General features: G+C 41.1%; 1 protein-coding gene across 7 annotated transcripts in view; it reads right to left on the bottom strand.

Moving 5' to 3' along the window:
* Positions 1–16,152, bottom strand: part of TSPAN4 (tetraspanin 4) — a 504,081-nt gene that overhangs the window by 320,256 nt on the left and 167,673 nt on the right. For all 7 annotated transcript variants that reach the window (XM_081922518.1, XM_081922512.1, XM_081922516.1 and 4 more), the window contains one exon: positions 490–562. The gene's annotated coding sequence lies outside the window, so the exon portion shown is untranslated. The remainder of the gene's footprint in view (positions 1–489; positions 563–16,152) is intronic.

The following is a 16,152-nucleotide window of genomic DNA, read 5'->3' on the forward strand; positions in this document are numbered from 1 at the left end:
CTTTTTAAAAAACCTTCCCATCTTATTCTGCAGCTTGGCTGTGACCCAAAGGCCCATCATTAGAATGGTCTTGCACTTTCTTTCTGGGATGGATTGACCCCTTTTAATTCTTTAGCCAGGTAAAAACATTTCTCTATAACCAGGCCTTTGGCTAAATAAACATCATGTGGCCTTTTAAATGTGTTTGTGAAAGGAGGGTTATGGGGGGGGTTTGCTTCATTTTTATTTCATTTTTATTTAGTTGTGACCCACTAGGGGTTAGAGGTTAGGGTCCCGAACCACCTACTGAAGACTAGTGGATTAGATGGTGGGTTTCAAGCTGGCACATGATTAAAAGACAGACCACATGGCTACTTCTGGCTATGCAAAGATCCCAAAATAACCCACAGCATTCCTTTAAAAATTAGAATATAGCCTCCCCACTTTTTAGGAAACTTTGTAATGACTGCTCAAGAATTAGCTTTGATCTAATCTTAAAAAATAAAGTACCTGATTTGTGGCTGCACCAAGCTTGAAGAATTCCACAGCAGGAGCTCCTCAAAGTCTGTGAGTTTCAAACACTCTGAAAAAGAAAAACGTGTCCAAATTAATTAATTGCCAATTAGAAGGTATATCCTACCAGGACCCAGCAACAAATCCGGGAGCACAAGTCCCCTACTGGCTAACGAGGAAGCGGTCAATGCCACCTGATTACGGTTGACACTCTTTCCCCTGTATGCAAGTGGCTATGAAATTTTGTTTGAAAAAGGAGCAGAAAGCCAACAAACAATAGTAAATGGCAGGTCCAGAGAGCAAATCGACTGGCCTTGTTGAGTCCTGGAAAAAAATAAGGAGTGTCACAGCAATTGGCATAGTCTAGGCAAGGTTCTAGGAGGAAGAATTAATGGCCTCCTTTTGCCCTTCCCCTCTGCTTGCAGAGGCTACCTCTCTGAAATTGAGATTATTACCAGGGGAGGCTCCTCCACTGTAGCCTGTGCCCACTCTGAAAAGATTTAAAAATGTAAAAAAATGCAATTAAAGAGTCTTTGTTCATGCACCACACCGATCCATGTTTTTGTGTTGTGATCTCTCTCTCAGACTTCAGCAGCAAAGGGTACAGTCATTCCAATATCCTCAATAACTGAAGCTTTAGAACAGTCTTCAAAGGCAGCCTCAAAGATAACACACTAGAGCAGAGTTCCCCAAACTTGGAGGGAGGGGCTATTGTCACAGTCACTGCCAAATGTCCATTTTATAGTGGGGTGGGACTGTCAAAAAAGCTGGCAATACCCCCAAACAAAAAGGGGCATATTTTTCTTTAAAAGTTAAAAATGAGGAAGGGCAGTGGACCTTGGTAAGTGCCATGAGAGTTGAGGACACCACACAGGAAACCCTAACATTCCTTTAATCCAAATGGGAAGGTACTAGAACATATTTAATCCCCACCCTGCTAATGCTCAGAAGTTACACATCTGTGATTCAGCCATGGCATCCTTCAAACCAGGTTCTGGTTCTAAGGTCTGGCTCAAATTAAACCCTTTGCTTGATTTAGCTAAAAGCATTGATGCTAAATCCAGAGGTAGCATTATTATTAATTTACGATGCAGTGGAAGGTTCACAGGCTACGAAGGACTTGCTCACAAATTTATTGACAGCTGCACGAATTATGATAGCTAGGAAGTGGAAGAGGCAAAGAGAATATAAAATGGAAGAATGGTATAAAGAGGTGTGGGATATAAGCTATTAATGATAGATTAACATGTGCCATTAAGGTAAGATGGGGAATAAGCAGGGGAAATGATTTTGAGGAGATATGGAATGTGTTTGTAGAATTTGTACTGTTAAAACAGAAAGGGGTCAAATCATCGCAAGAGGTGTTGAAATTCAGGGAGGTTGGATAGTTACAATGGAGTGGTCTCGTGGATGGGGTGCACATTTTTATTTATTATTATTACTTTGTCAAAAAATAATAATAAAATAAAGCATTGGTGTATTTCCAAAATTGGATCGTTGGTAAATACACACTTGGAGTAAGCACTGCTTATTGAAATTATTTGGCTTACTTTTGAGTAGGCATGCACAGAATCATGCTTGATATTTGCTTATCTACCCTCAATGCAACAATAATGCGAGACTTCAAGTCATATTGCACTGTTTTAATTTTATTAGGATGTTTTTACTGCACAATTTTAAAGAGCAACTCTGGCAAAAAGCTGAATAGAAATGTTATAAATAAATAGGACACTGTTCTTAATTAGTCGAGGGGAAACTTTTTCTCCTGTCATCTTAACACTCGAACAGATTGCAGACTGGGCTAAATTCTGTGCCCTCTTCCAGAAATATCTATTTTCTCCATTTCTAATTGCAACCAGTCTGAAGGAAAAGATTTTTATTTCAAAAGCTGGCAGATCATAGTGTGAACTTTCATCCTGATAAAATCACTTTACTATATCCTTGAATTTTTATTTTATTTTTGGGCTGTTCTTAAAACACAATCATAGCTTGCTCCATTTTTGTACTAGCTGTAGGTATCAACCACTCAACCACCATTTTCAATGTATACTTAGGTTACTGAAATAATGGTAAAGGGGATTATTCTACTCATTCAGAACAGCAATATATGAATACTGTTGCTGTTGGGTGAAGGGCTTGGCTATTTGGTAATAAAGAAAATGTACTCTGCTTGCATTCAAAGGCACTTTTTTCCTTCAGAAGCTCTAGTAATCGTAATACAGCTAGTGATTTGGTAAACATGATCCTTGAAGTGGGGTGGGGATGGCTGTTATGCACTGAGCAGACAGGATGGTGTGTGTAAAAACATTCAAAGACATAAGAAAAATGAAGAGGTATGTGTTAGCCTAGTATGGGGGAACCTGTGGCCCTCTGGATATTGTTGACCCACAACTCCCATAATCCATGACCACTGGTCATGCTGGCTAAGGCTGGAGACCAATAGCAACTGGAGGGCCACAGCTCCCCCAGCCTTGCCTTTAGTGTTGCATTCTATTGTCACATTGCGGACAACGCTAATAATATAGGATGCACATAGTACAGCAAATAAGCTTCCTTGTTATAGCCTTCCAATTCCAAAATCCCCCAGTTGCCACCAAATCCTACTGTTCCCATTTATGACCACAGCAATGAGATATAAAACTTTCACACTACGTTAGGCTACCAAAATCAGGCCCTGAGAACTCAACAACTTGGGACCAAAGTCCTTTAAGGATCGACAGATTCCTTATGCTCCACCTTGAACACCAAGATCTTCTGATGGGACACTTTTGGTGGTCTCCCATGCCCCTGCAATTCATTCAGCCTTCACCAGGAAAGTGTGGCAGGCCCTACCCTGTGCAACTCTTTGCCAGGAGAAGTCTGGCAGAAGTAATCCCTGATTTCTTTTAACCTTATTTTTCATACTTTACTCTTCATACAGGCATTTGGCACTTGAATATTTTTACCAACCAGTTTTACTGATAGGATATCAATGCTTTTAATGATGTAATTATTTTAGTATTGCATTTTCATGCTGTACACCACCTTGCTATTTTTCCATGGAAGTGTGGTTAATATATATTTAAATAAATATAACTACGTATATGCAAAGCCTGTATTGGAATGGGAAATGCTGACACGAAAGACAGACTAGGAATCTGCAGTCTTTGTTCGAATGTAGTATTTCAAATGAATGCAGAAAGCTATGCTGTGTGGAAGGAAGGAAGGAAGGAAGGAAGGAAGGAAGGAAGGAAGGAAGGAAGGAAGGAAGGAAGGGGCTAAGAAACAATTATCAGAGAAAAAGCAACTATTAAGCCACTGCAGACATTTCACAGTGGAGGAAGTAATTTTGATTCTTGCTCCCAAATTTCCAACATAGATGGGAAAAACTTTTATAGCTTCACAGGGGAATACACAAATCTTAATTTTCCAATAAAATGTTAGCTTATGGCCAACAGCCCAAGGAGGTTCAGACAAGAGAGTAAGGTGGTGAATACGACTGGAGGAAAAGTGGAGGCGATCAATATTCTGCAACGTGGTCAATAAACAAAACAAGAAACTCCTGCAGGTACATGGGCATAATACTGCAAATAAGTGAGCAATATATGAGTATTGAATTAGTATTGATGAGAAAACAAAGCATTAGGCGATAGATTTTTATGCACCCTCTAGGTTCACACATTGCATCAAATTAGAAAAAGCCAAAAAGCACACAGCACAAGTGTCTCCATGGAAGCATGTCAAAGCGAAAAGACCACCTTCCTAAGTATTCTCCCAATGGGGCAGTTTCTAGTGTTTGCATACTCATGTAAAACTTTGCTTTCCAAAAAGCCACCTGTACCGGGTGCTCAGATCTAGCTAAGCATTGAGGTCAGAGGCTTGGTGGGCAGCGATGGGGCGAATTCCCCCCACCCCAGCCACAGCTTCACCACAATCATAAACCATGAAGCTTGCACACCTCATAACAGACTGAGAGAACACCTGAGATCTGCACCAGCTACCTGGTCCTAAATAAGACATAGGAAGCATCTGCAAACCTGCTTGGGATTTGCTTGGGGTCCACAGTACTATCAGCTTCAGTACTAGTTGTGTTGTAAACATTTGCCTAAGATCACAGCAGAGCAGATGAGACATCACATCTTACCACCACACACACATGAACATACCTAGCACAGATGGAAATACATTTAAAACCAAAGTCTGAAAATGTGTCCAGCACAGTGGTTCTCAGCTAGTGGTCCACAGACACCAGGTTGTTCACATAACCCATCCATGGTATCTGTGGCAACATTCATGTAACAAAAACTACCATAAAGATGTCAAAAGTTTCAAAAGTAGGGGATCCACAGCTTGGCTTTTGAAAAAGAGGGGATCTGCAGTACTTAGCTAACTGGGAATCATTGGTCTAGCACACTGTATGTTACAACTGCTTAGAGAATTAGTGTAGTGTGATTGAAGTCATCAATAATGGACTATTACAGTCCAGGCTAATCCTCAAAGACAAGATACTTAAAGGCTAATAGTCTGCCTGAAGCTACACACACACACACACACACACACACACACACACACACACACACACACGTTTAACTCTTTAAGAACAAGGGGACTCAGGCAAGCATTCTGTTCTCTTCTGTTTACCCAGAATTCATTTAAAAAGCAATCTAAGCAGGCAGGTTTCAGTTGAAGAGTATTTGATTGGAAGGTATTTTTATTGAACGTATTTTATTGAAAGATATAACCTGCACGAAAGAGAATATTGCAGGAGTACTGTCTTTTCTACCATTAACAAAAGAGTTTCCATAGAACAAGACAAGTACAGGACAAGAGTCAGATCAAGAAATAATGGGCACTTAAGAATATTCTTAAATAAGGATGAGAACTGAAGAAACCCATTAAAGAGGTGAATGATATCAAAGCAAAACTGTATAAATAATCATAGCTCATAGGGTTGAATCCTACCATGAGGGCCATCTATACAGGAATCTTTTGCCCAACGTCAGGGCTCAAATTCATGACCTTGAGATCAAGAGTCTCATGCTGGGCTCTTTTTCCACTGGCTCATTCTCTCCTATAACCGATGGCCACCACATCCAGGGTTCTTCTTCCTGGCACACCTTGCCATTTGCCATTCCTTGAATCATACCAACTGGCAGTGTGTGGGGGAGAGAGAACTTGCTGGTATTGGTCTAGGAACCCCTAGAACAAGGCACAAAGTATTCTGGCTCCTGTTCTCAAGCTTTGGTCTTTAAAATCTGACAATTTTGATCAATGAAGTGTAAGAAACATGGGGGTGGGAGGCAGAAATGTGGTTTACTCTGCATTGTATATTGCATTTTTTAGACACTTGGTTGGTGGAAAAGTACAAACTTTTTTGTTTTCTTAAAAATATTAGGACAATATTGTTGTTAAATGGGCACGTCACCATTTTTACAACATAATGTCTAGTGATTCATTATGCAGTAAACATACATTCATTATGCTGTAAGTGTATTGAAAAACAAATAGAACAGCAAAGCCCTTTCTAACTTTACTTTGTATTTTATGGTTTCAACTGCTGCTCATATTTTTTTTATTATTTGGAATGCTTTTTAAAAAAAATACTGTTGTGGCTAATTGTAATATATATGTTACTGCTTTACATTTTTTGTTTCAATACACTGCCTTGAGAAGGCTTTCATCTTTAAACACAGAAAATATCACAAATAAATAATAAAATACAAATTTGCAGTGAGGGCATGCCACAATCTAACGTTAGGTTTTGCACAAATCTGGGAGATGCATTAATAAAGTTTGTTGACGTTAATGAATGGGCCCAGTTCAAACGAGCAATGTGAATACGTAACAGTAAGGTTTGTGTTTACATGCTTCCACCCACCCACCACCTACCTCCAGCTTCAAGAAGAGTTTGGAAGCTCTTCCTTCCAGTTTAGAGTAGCTGACGCTTGATGTCAGGGCCAGAGCTCGCCATTCTGGCACCTGAGGCAGACCTCAAAATGGCACCAGGGAAGAAGGGGTGAGGGAAGATCTACATCAGGGACAAGGTAGGGGGAAAGATCTACATTGGGATCTGCTTCCCCTGTGGATCCTGCTGTCTGAGGGAGTCACCTCGCCTTGCCTCATGGGTTGTTGTGTCATCCAAACCTAACAAACTGTGGTTACTCTCAACTGTGTTTTTTAAAAAAACAAACTAACTTAAAACTTTGAATTATGAGGCAGCTTGCTTAAACAAGTCATTGTTAACATTAACTATCATTTAAGGTTTGAAAAGCATGCTAAACTGTGGCTAGTAAAAATCAGAAGCAAGTATTTTTCATCTCACAGCTATGCTGGAGGAGAAATGTGGGGGGTAGTGCATTAGCTGAGGCTCGCTGAGACTTCTTCTTACTATGGTTTAGTATGATGCCTGAATGCTATTTTTATTCTATTTACAATAAAAACAGTACAGTCCTTTGCTTTGGATTCTGAAGTTCAGAGGCATAATAGAAAATTTAACACTTCTTAAATTTTCACACTGAACATTGTATTCACACTCCACAAAGAATTAAACTGCAGACTGTTCTCACTGCAGCAATTTCCAAAGTGGCATTAATTACATTCAGCTTAATGGAAGCCATAATGCAATTAGTACTATAGTGATTGTTGTTCACCTGTATATCTTAGTAGGGATATTTTGATTTGTAACCTGATCAATTGCCCAATTTATTTGTTTTCTCAAAATCACATTACAAAACTATTAACAGTCTAAACGTTAAAACAGCTAGCCAAAACAGCAAAAGTTTTCGCCTTCAGATAGGTTTTCAGATAGGCTTGGATTTAAGATGATTGTGGCACTTACATTAAACAAGTCTGATGAATTGATGAGAATTAAAAAAAGAACCCTTCCCATATCTCAGTAGGATTTATTTATTAACACCACACAAGACATCTCAATAAAGAAAAGGGTCTTATTGTGGTAAACCACTGCAATACAATGAAATAACATCACGTTGAAGGTGAGGGGAACCTCCAGGCGATGACCTTCGACAATACAAGTTAGTAAATCCTTATTTCATTACTAGGCAAATTAAGAGAGATTGTAGTTAAGAACAGATTGGTTAAAGATGGATAAACATGACATGATAGGAAGTGTCAACAGGGATTTTTGCTAAAGGAAATCCACAGATCAGAAACAGATTGGAGGCCAGGAAGTGGATTGCAGAGGCTAAAGGCTTTTCTACAGTCGGTTTAAAGATTCCTCGTGGTGCTTTTCCCCCCACCAAGCTGCTGCTGTTACAAACTTGTGTAGTTCGCTGTGTATAAGCAGTTGAGTTTGTGCTGTCCTTGTGCTGTCTTTGGACATTAGCACTAAACCACAGTTTAGCATTACATGTTTGAGCCTGCTCCCAACTCCACTCTCCTCCTCCAATATGGCTACAGGAAAGAGAATAAAATTCAATGGAGTGCATCCCTTGTCCTTTTCACATGGAAAGAAGCAATCTCTTTTGTGACCTGTTTTTGTGTGCTGTGACATCTCTTTTGAGTGATGTGTTTCAGGGGATGCACAAACATTAGCATGTCCTTTATAAAATAGGCATTTATGGAATACATGATACTCATACCATCGGGAACATGAAGAGCAAAATATCCACAGGGTCCTAAACTGTCCTTCCCTGATGGCTTAGTGAGGGAAATAGACAGGATGGGAAGTTTATACTGAACTGTCCTCTCATCAATATAAGGAGACAGCAGCCCTAATCCCATTTACATGGAAGTAAGCCCAACAGAATGGAGTGACACTTAATTTTGAGTAGACAGACTATATGGTTTTGTGATGGGTCATTACACACTTCCTTGATTTTGCAGCAAAACACAACACATTGTGGCACCTTAAAGACAAAGGGGGCTGCCCCATTAAAATTCATAAACTTTGAAAGGGAACAGACAGTGAAGGTAAACGGATCTGTTGATGGATGAGCTATGCAAGTCTATTTTGTGTGGGTTTGTGGGTGTGTATCTGCATCAGTGATGATTAAAAGAAAAAAATGCTTTTGCAAAATAAACCAACTGCACTGGAACTGAAAATACTGTAAGAAAGTGTGAATTAATGCCAGAAAGGATTGAGGCATATGCATACATCCCTATTTTGCTGTCACCACTTCTTCATTCTTAAATCATCATCAATGTCAAGCTAACATGCTGGTTCCATCTCCTCAGCCCTGCTATTTTTCTTCAATAAAAAAGAAAACAAAACCACCCAAAATAGAGCTGGGTGCTTTTTGTTTTTGGTGTATTTGTGGAGTCACATCTATACCAGTAACTTTTGAACAGCTTAATTCTAGCAAATTTTAGGAAAAGCTGCCCACTCCCCCAAAAGCATTTATCTACATCTCTTGACGATTTCCCTTTTATTTCATCTGATTTCTCCTTAAATTAGGCAGCAAAGATGGAGTGCAGGCCTGTCACACAACCTCTTGCATGCCAAGGTAAATGAGGGCCCCCAAGCCAGCAGTGATTTAGTAGTTAAGAGTCTTGGTCTAGGACCTAGGAGACCAGGGTTCAAACCCACACTCTGCCGTAAAGAACACTTGGGCTAGACAGACACTGTCTGTCAGCCCAACCTACCTCACAGGGCTGCTGTGGGGATTAAGTTGTGGGTGGGACCATGTGCTCCACCTTGAGTTCCTTGGAAGAAAAAGGTGGGATATAAACAAACAAACAAACACTATCGCCTGCCAGGTGCTTGATAATGCCTCCCTCATTTTTGTTTTGCCTGCAATTGTAAAACTAGGTGGGAAGTACCTAGCAGTCTACTTTCAGGTTAGTGGGCAGAAGTTTTGTTGACTTGAATTAAACTTCCTTCATAAACCTCAGCTTTGCAAATTTAATTATGCTAAAAATCAACTCAATGGCAAAATTCCCAAGTCTAAGGACCCCAAAGCAGCAAGAAATGTCAGAGGCACCGCTGATTTTGATGCTTGGTATAGTCGCTTTGGTGACCCTTTGCTTCCATGTGCTGCAAGAAAGACGGATTCTCTCTGTGTATGACAGCAGCAGGAGAGTAAACAGGCAGAAAATGCAGAAACCCATGCAAAAAGCTTAGCAAGACATGGTGGAAAGAATATTATGATTAGCCAAATAAGCAGTTACCATGGCTCACTAGCTCAGCAATCGCTGGTTACGTTTAGTGCTGAAGTACTAAACCTACTCCTTATCTCTCTCTCTTTCTCTATCTGGAGTAGGTTTAGTACTTTAGCACTAAACATAACCAGTGATTGCTGGTATATACTGGTATATCCCCAGAGAGACTTTGCAATCATCCAAAGCAGTTAGGAAAAGATACATCAATTATGCCTCCTCTTTTTCCTTTTAAAAAGAGAAATGTGCCATGGCATCATTCTCTACAAATGAAATGGGTGTGTTCATAATTCAAAATGTGGCATACCAGTAATTCACATTCACACACAAACACACACACACACAGGCTCAAAACATCTGCCTCTTCGAAGACACAAACCAGAAGAATTTGATAACATGGTCTGCTGGAGTGTAGCACTAACAGCCTGCAGCTACATCTGACCTCCAGTTAATTGACTGACAAATCATTAAACGTCCGGGGCCAGGAAATTTCTTCTCTCATTTCCTATCACCTTCACCAGCACAACATCTAATGGTCCCACAGTTGCATTTTACAGGCTACTAAAAAAGGAAAGACACCACTTTGAAATTTATGAGGAGCCTGGGGAAGCTACTGAGTGCCACCTTTTCTTCTCTCGTTCTTCATGCCTCAGGCATAAATTTGGTTTGCTGCTTGTTCCTGCGCTTAAACAGTTGTGTCTTTCTAGCACTAATATATTTGCCTCGCTTCCTACTTCAGAAATGTTCTTCAACACTCTTTTTCTTCATCTCTGGCTGAGACAAAAAAGTGAATTTGCGCAAAACCAGGGTGAAAATGGGTTGTTGTTGCTGCTGTTGCTGCTGCTGTTGTTTGAAGAGGCAAGACTATTCTGCATATTGCTATGTGCTTTCCGCTTCCCAAAGAAATGAAAACTTACAAGAACTTACTTACCTGGACTCTGATTCTTTTTGAAGATGGAGTGCCCTTAAGGCACTCTGTAATATTTGTGTTTGTTTACAAATCTTCAAATCAAACATAGATGACGGCACATAAGAAGATAAGAATATCCTGCTGGATCAGATCAATGGCCTACCTAGTCCAGCATCCTGTTCTCACAGTGGCCAACCAGATGCCTGTGGAAACCAGGGAGCAGAACATGAGCACTCTCTCCTCCCGTGGTTTCCAGCAACTGGTATTGGGTAGCATTGCTGCCTCCAACTGTGGAGGTACAGCATATCCATCATGGCTAGTAGCTGTTGATAGCCCTTCCCATCATTAATTTATCTAATAGCTAGGATGGTCCTATGTCCTACTTTGCAGAGAAAGGACAGTCCTCTGTTTGGAAGGGAGAATAGCAAATCCGAAGTTGCCCATCATTCGACCCACAATGCTGCCCATTGCGAAAGCACAAGGACAACTTAATGGCCCAGAAAAATAATCTGAGGCAATTTAATCCATTTACAAAATGTGATGGCGTGATTACCATTTGCAAACTTCTATACCAATAATGTTTGGCAGAAAAGAGTATTTACACAGTAAATAAGACATGTAATTTGATGTTTCAGTCCACAATATTAAAGCTCTGAAACATCAGAATAGTCCCTTGATAAGACAATCTTTAAATAACATTGAGAGTTTTTACAGGGCCTCAAATAAGTGTGATAATAAAATAATAATAATAATAATAATAATAATAATAATAATAATAATAACAACAACAACAACAACAACAACAACAACAACAACAACAGCAGTAAAAATAAAAAAATGACCATGTTAGATTATAGCATCGTATTGGACATGAGGGAAGATGGTTCTGAAACTACAACTACTGCAGAATAGAGAAGCTAGATTCTTAAGTAGAACAAGAAGGTGTAATATATAACAATTAAAAATGCTGGTCAACCATTAAAGCATTAGATGCTTGAGGCAAAACAGAAAGTGCTGTCCCACTCTACCGCCTCCACCATCGTGCCACCCACCTCCAGCAGATCTCACCGAAAATCAGCACCAATGCCTGTACTGCTTCTCTGCCAGTGACAAAGGTGGTGGAGTGTGGGGGCCCTGTGTTGCCTTGGGCACTTCTGCAGCCAGAGGTGACTGTTTCACATAGCATCATGGGTGGTTCAGCCTTGATAATATGGATTGGCACCATTATACCTAAAGGATCACCTTTCCCCATATGAACTGGCCAGGGCCCTGAAAATAGTCATTTGAGGTCTATCAGGTGTGTGTGCAGGAGCCAGGCCCTGTGACCAATAGGACTTTGCAGGACTGGGGCCTTCCTAAGTTTGTTCTGAAGAGACAAGGCGCAGCTACACAGGTGAGCCCGATTGGTAACTCACAGCACCTGGTGGCAAGAGCCGGGAAGGGATGTAAGGTCAGCATTTCCCTTCGGCTCTTTGCCACAGCAACATGCTTCCTGCCTTGCTGCGTTTGGCTTCTTGCTTCCTGATCCTTGAACCTCGGCTTCTTGACTCCCTGCTTCTTGATCCTCGGACCCTTGACTTCTTGCTTCTTGATCCTCAGACCCCTGACTTCGTGACTCCCAGCTCTCTGACCCTCGGACTCTTGGCTTCCTGACTCCTGGCTTCTGGACCCCCGTTCCTGCTCTCACCCCGCCATCTTGCTCCCAGTCCTGACGTCCCCTGCCGGGACTTTGATCGCCCGTGAACCGGACCATGACAAGGCCTTTCTCTGCATGCCACCTGCATGCCAGGAGGTTCAGAGCCTTTCTCTGTAGCAGCTCCCCATCTAGAGAATTCTCTCCCCATGGAGACCCACATTTGGCCATCACCAAAGACTGTGTGTTTCTAATCTATGTTTTAAATAAGTTTGTGCATTTTTATTGTTGTATTTTATTCTCCTAGTAAATTGCTTCAGGACTTTTTGTTGTGGAAAGTAATAAATTCAATAAACTTAACCTGTGAGCTTCCTGACTGCAGAATGGACATCTCTTTACTTCTGGGGCTGCTTGGCACAGATAGTCCAAGGACTGCTAGTTTGTGACAAACTATTAACAGATACACTCATCTGTCTGCACTCAACAGCAATAGATTATGAGTCAGAGATTCTGGGAGTAGCAAAATCCAGTGTTCCTGAACTAGAAGTCAAAACTTCATTTAGCTTTGAAGCTGAAGTAACACGTAAGGGTAAGACAGGTTGTGAGGTTGCAGGGCAATCTCTAAATCGTAAGTGACAACTAGTAAAAGTGGTTTTTTCTTCCTAGAAATCTGAGGGTCTTTGATCTGTTCTCTTGTACAACTGTAGTAGGTCTTAACTGACCAGAAGCTAGTTAAGAAAACCCCTTAAAAGCAGCTGTGAACTTCCCAAAAGAAACACGGCATAAAAATGCAGTGAACAGCTGCTAATGCAGTAATAGACTACAAAATCCATAAAGCATGAATGAAAATTCAGCCTTCAGGGCATGTTTCTCTTTTAAAAATATATAATGAGAACATGGTGAACATGGGGGAGATTACAAGAAACTCAATGGATTTTGATTCATTCAGTAGCAGAAGTGAGAGGAAAAGAAATAGAGGGATCCATTTGTTTCAAATTTGGTGAAACTCAACTATTCCTATTGAATTGGAGGAGGATTTTAGGTCTACTTGAAAAGAAGTGGGATGAAGTTCACCCCATTTTGAGAACTGTATTTATACCTCTCAACTGCACAGAAATCTGTCCTGTTTTACAAAGCTCTAAGACATCTACAGCCGTATCTGAAGGACAATAGTCCTCTCAAGAAGAGAAAATATCCAAATGAAGCCTCACTAAACAGGAGTGTGCAGACATGATGTGCGGAGGGATTAGGGACATCTTTAACATATGCAAGGATCCAACAGGAAGCTAAGTGTCTGGCAGGCATATAATCATACAGTGGTACCTCGGGTTACAGACGCTTCAGGATAGAGACCCTTCAGGTTACAGACTCCGCTAACCCAGAAATAGTACCTCGGGTTAAGAACTTTGCTTCAGGATGAGAACAGAAATCATGTGGCAGCAGCAGGAGGCCCCATTAGCTAAAGTGACACCTCAGGTTAAGAACAGTTTCAGGTTAAGAACGGACCTCCAGAACAAATTAAGTTCTTAACCGAAGGTATCACTGTATATACTAATCACCATCTCAATTCCCTGAGTGGTGGTCCTTATGTCGCCAAAATGGCACCACATGCCCACAAGAGGGATGTTGTAACAGGCTCTAGGGAAGCTTAAGGTTAGCAGAAGTACAAAAAATTGTTGTTGTTTTTTAAAAAACCAGCTTAATGTAAAACCCCCACCCCTCAAATAATGCAGTGTAATCAGAAGTGAGTGTGCTCATTGGTCGCAGAATGCTGACTGATAGCTGTGGGGAAGAGAAATAGGAAACGAGAGAGAGGGAGGAAGGGAATGGAGTTAATACATGGCTAAATTAGCAGTTGCACTCCACGCACTGCAACGTTTTGTAGCAAGTTTTGCTTGTCAAGACCAATTTTCAAAAGTTTGCAGGTGTGTACACTAGTGTGGTGAGAGCCAGTGTGGTGTAGTGGTTAAGAGCGGTAGTCATGTAATCTCGGGAACCGGGTTCGTGTCTCCGCTCCTCCACATGCAGCTGCTGGGTGACCTTGGGCCAGTCACACTTCTTTGAAGTCTCTCAGCCCCACTCACCTCACAGAGTGTTTGTTGTGGGGGAGGAAGGGAAAGGAGAATGTGAGCCGCTTTGAGACTCCTTAAAGGGAGTGAAAGGCGGGATATCAAATCCAAACTCTTCTTCTTCTTCTAGTCCAATTTTAGAAGTGTTAAAACAGAAACAACCATTAGGCCAACCATTTCTAGTATGCACACTGCATATTGATTTTCATTCTTTTGGAAGCTCTTCCACAATCCCTTGGCTATTAAAACTCTGGTCAGGGGAAGGACGACAACAGTGACAACAACAGAATGCTGGTACTAGAAGACAAGGCAGCCATGTGTTGTTCAAATGGTGTGCTAAACACTGAAAAGCCCACCACTAGTGTCAACTCTAAATGCCACCTTCAATTAGGTCAGGTTGAAAGCCTCTCCCGATTCCATCATTGAAACAACAATCCTAAGGATATTGTCCTGTGAATAAGCCCCACTGAGTGAATGTGCATGGGAATGTGCTGCGCAGCTGTGGAAATAAAGCAAAACACCACTGTAACTGAAATTGACATTTGTCTAATGTAGAAAAGAGGATGAACAACAACTCCCCCCTCCCTTAGGGAAAAGACTGTAAGTATAAACAAAGCTATTAGAAGGATAATCTGCACCAAACTGCCAAAACATGATTAATTATTGAAATTCCTATAAAAAAGGGAAACTTTAACAATAGACTCTCTGGAGGGTTGTGCTAAAAACACAGTTTTCTTCAAAACTGCTCTCTCCTCAGCCCATCCCAAGCTTCATTTTATGCAAGGTGATTGCTCTGCGGTTCCAAACAGGGTTGCCATTTTTTTGTAGTGTCTCTTCTCCTGTCCATTCAGTAGTGGCTGGCCACACAAAATGTAGCTGATAAGATCCTTTTCTACAATTTATCTCCATGTACTGAGGGTGGGGGGTGGGAAGAACATCACCTGCTACATGTGTGTATCTTGGGTGGCTGTGAAATGTAAAGTGGCCACATTCCAGGTCCTCAAATCCATTTATGCAAGTTGTTTTCTAATTATGTAAATCAAGCACATTAACTGTGCATTTCCTACCAATGTCCCCCCCCCCCATCTGCTCCTCACAAATACCAACAAAAGCTGGGAAAGGAGCAGTAGAACAGCTCATGCCATTAAAGAGTGGAAGCTCCAAGTATAAGGGGAAGCCCTCATCACAATATTTAACTGTATGAAGAGCTACTGAGGAATTTATGAGGAAAGGGAAACCTGGCAGTTTGGTGGGAAAAAGAACATAATCAGAACCCTGATGGATCAGGCCAAAGACCCATCTAGTCAACCAGTTGCCTACAGGAAGCCCGCAAGCTGGACCTGAGTGCATCACCAACTCTCCCCACTTGGGCTCCCCAGGAACCGCTATTCAAAGGCATATTGCCTCCTGAGAGTGGAGGCAGAACACAGCCATGATGCTTAGCAGCCCTATCATATATGAATTGGTTTAATCTCCTTTTAAAGCCATCACTACACCTTCTAGGAACAAATTCCACAGATTTTGTGGTATGTGAAGAAATACTTTCTTGTGCAGGTCCTTCAGCTTACAGTGTAAAGAGGATGCTTAAAGGTGTGCTGGGCTGTATGCCTAGAATTCAGCTCTCCAGGCTATATGTCAACCCTGGTTAAAAGAATGGGGCATTCTGTAAAAAGAAATGAGAAGATGCAAACACAGTTCCCTTGGATGGGATATAAAACCGCTAATGAGCATATATATCACCTCGCATTCTGCTTATGAGGGGAAACAATGAAACTCTTTGAGGGAGAAATGCATGCATGGTTTTTGATAATAATGCAGATATAAACAGTGAAGAATGACTAATTACTAGGGAGCGAAATTATATGGCAGGGCTGGGATTCTGGGTTTAGCTTGGCACATTTTACTGTACTTTATGATATTCAGCAAGCTTGTAATCCTCCTCCCTTTCAGTT

Source organism: Podarcis melisellensis (assembly GCF_964234715.1).
Source record: "Podarcis melisellensis genome assembly, chromosome: 1".
In the NCBI taxonomy this organism is placed as follows: Eukaryota; Metazoa; Chordata; class Lepidosauria; order Squamata; family Lacertidae; genus Podarcis; species Podarcis melisellensis.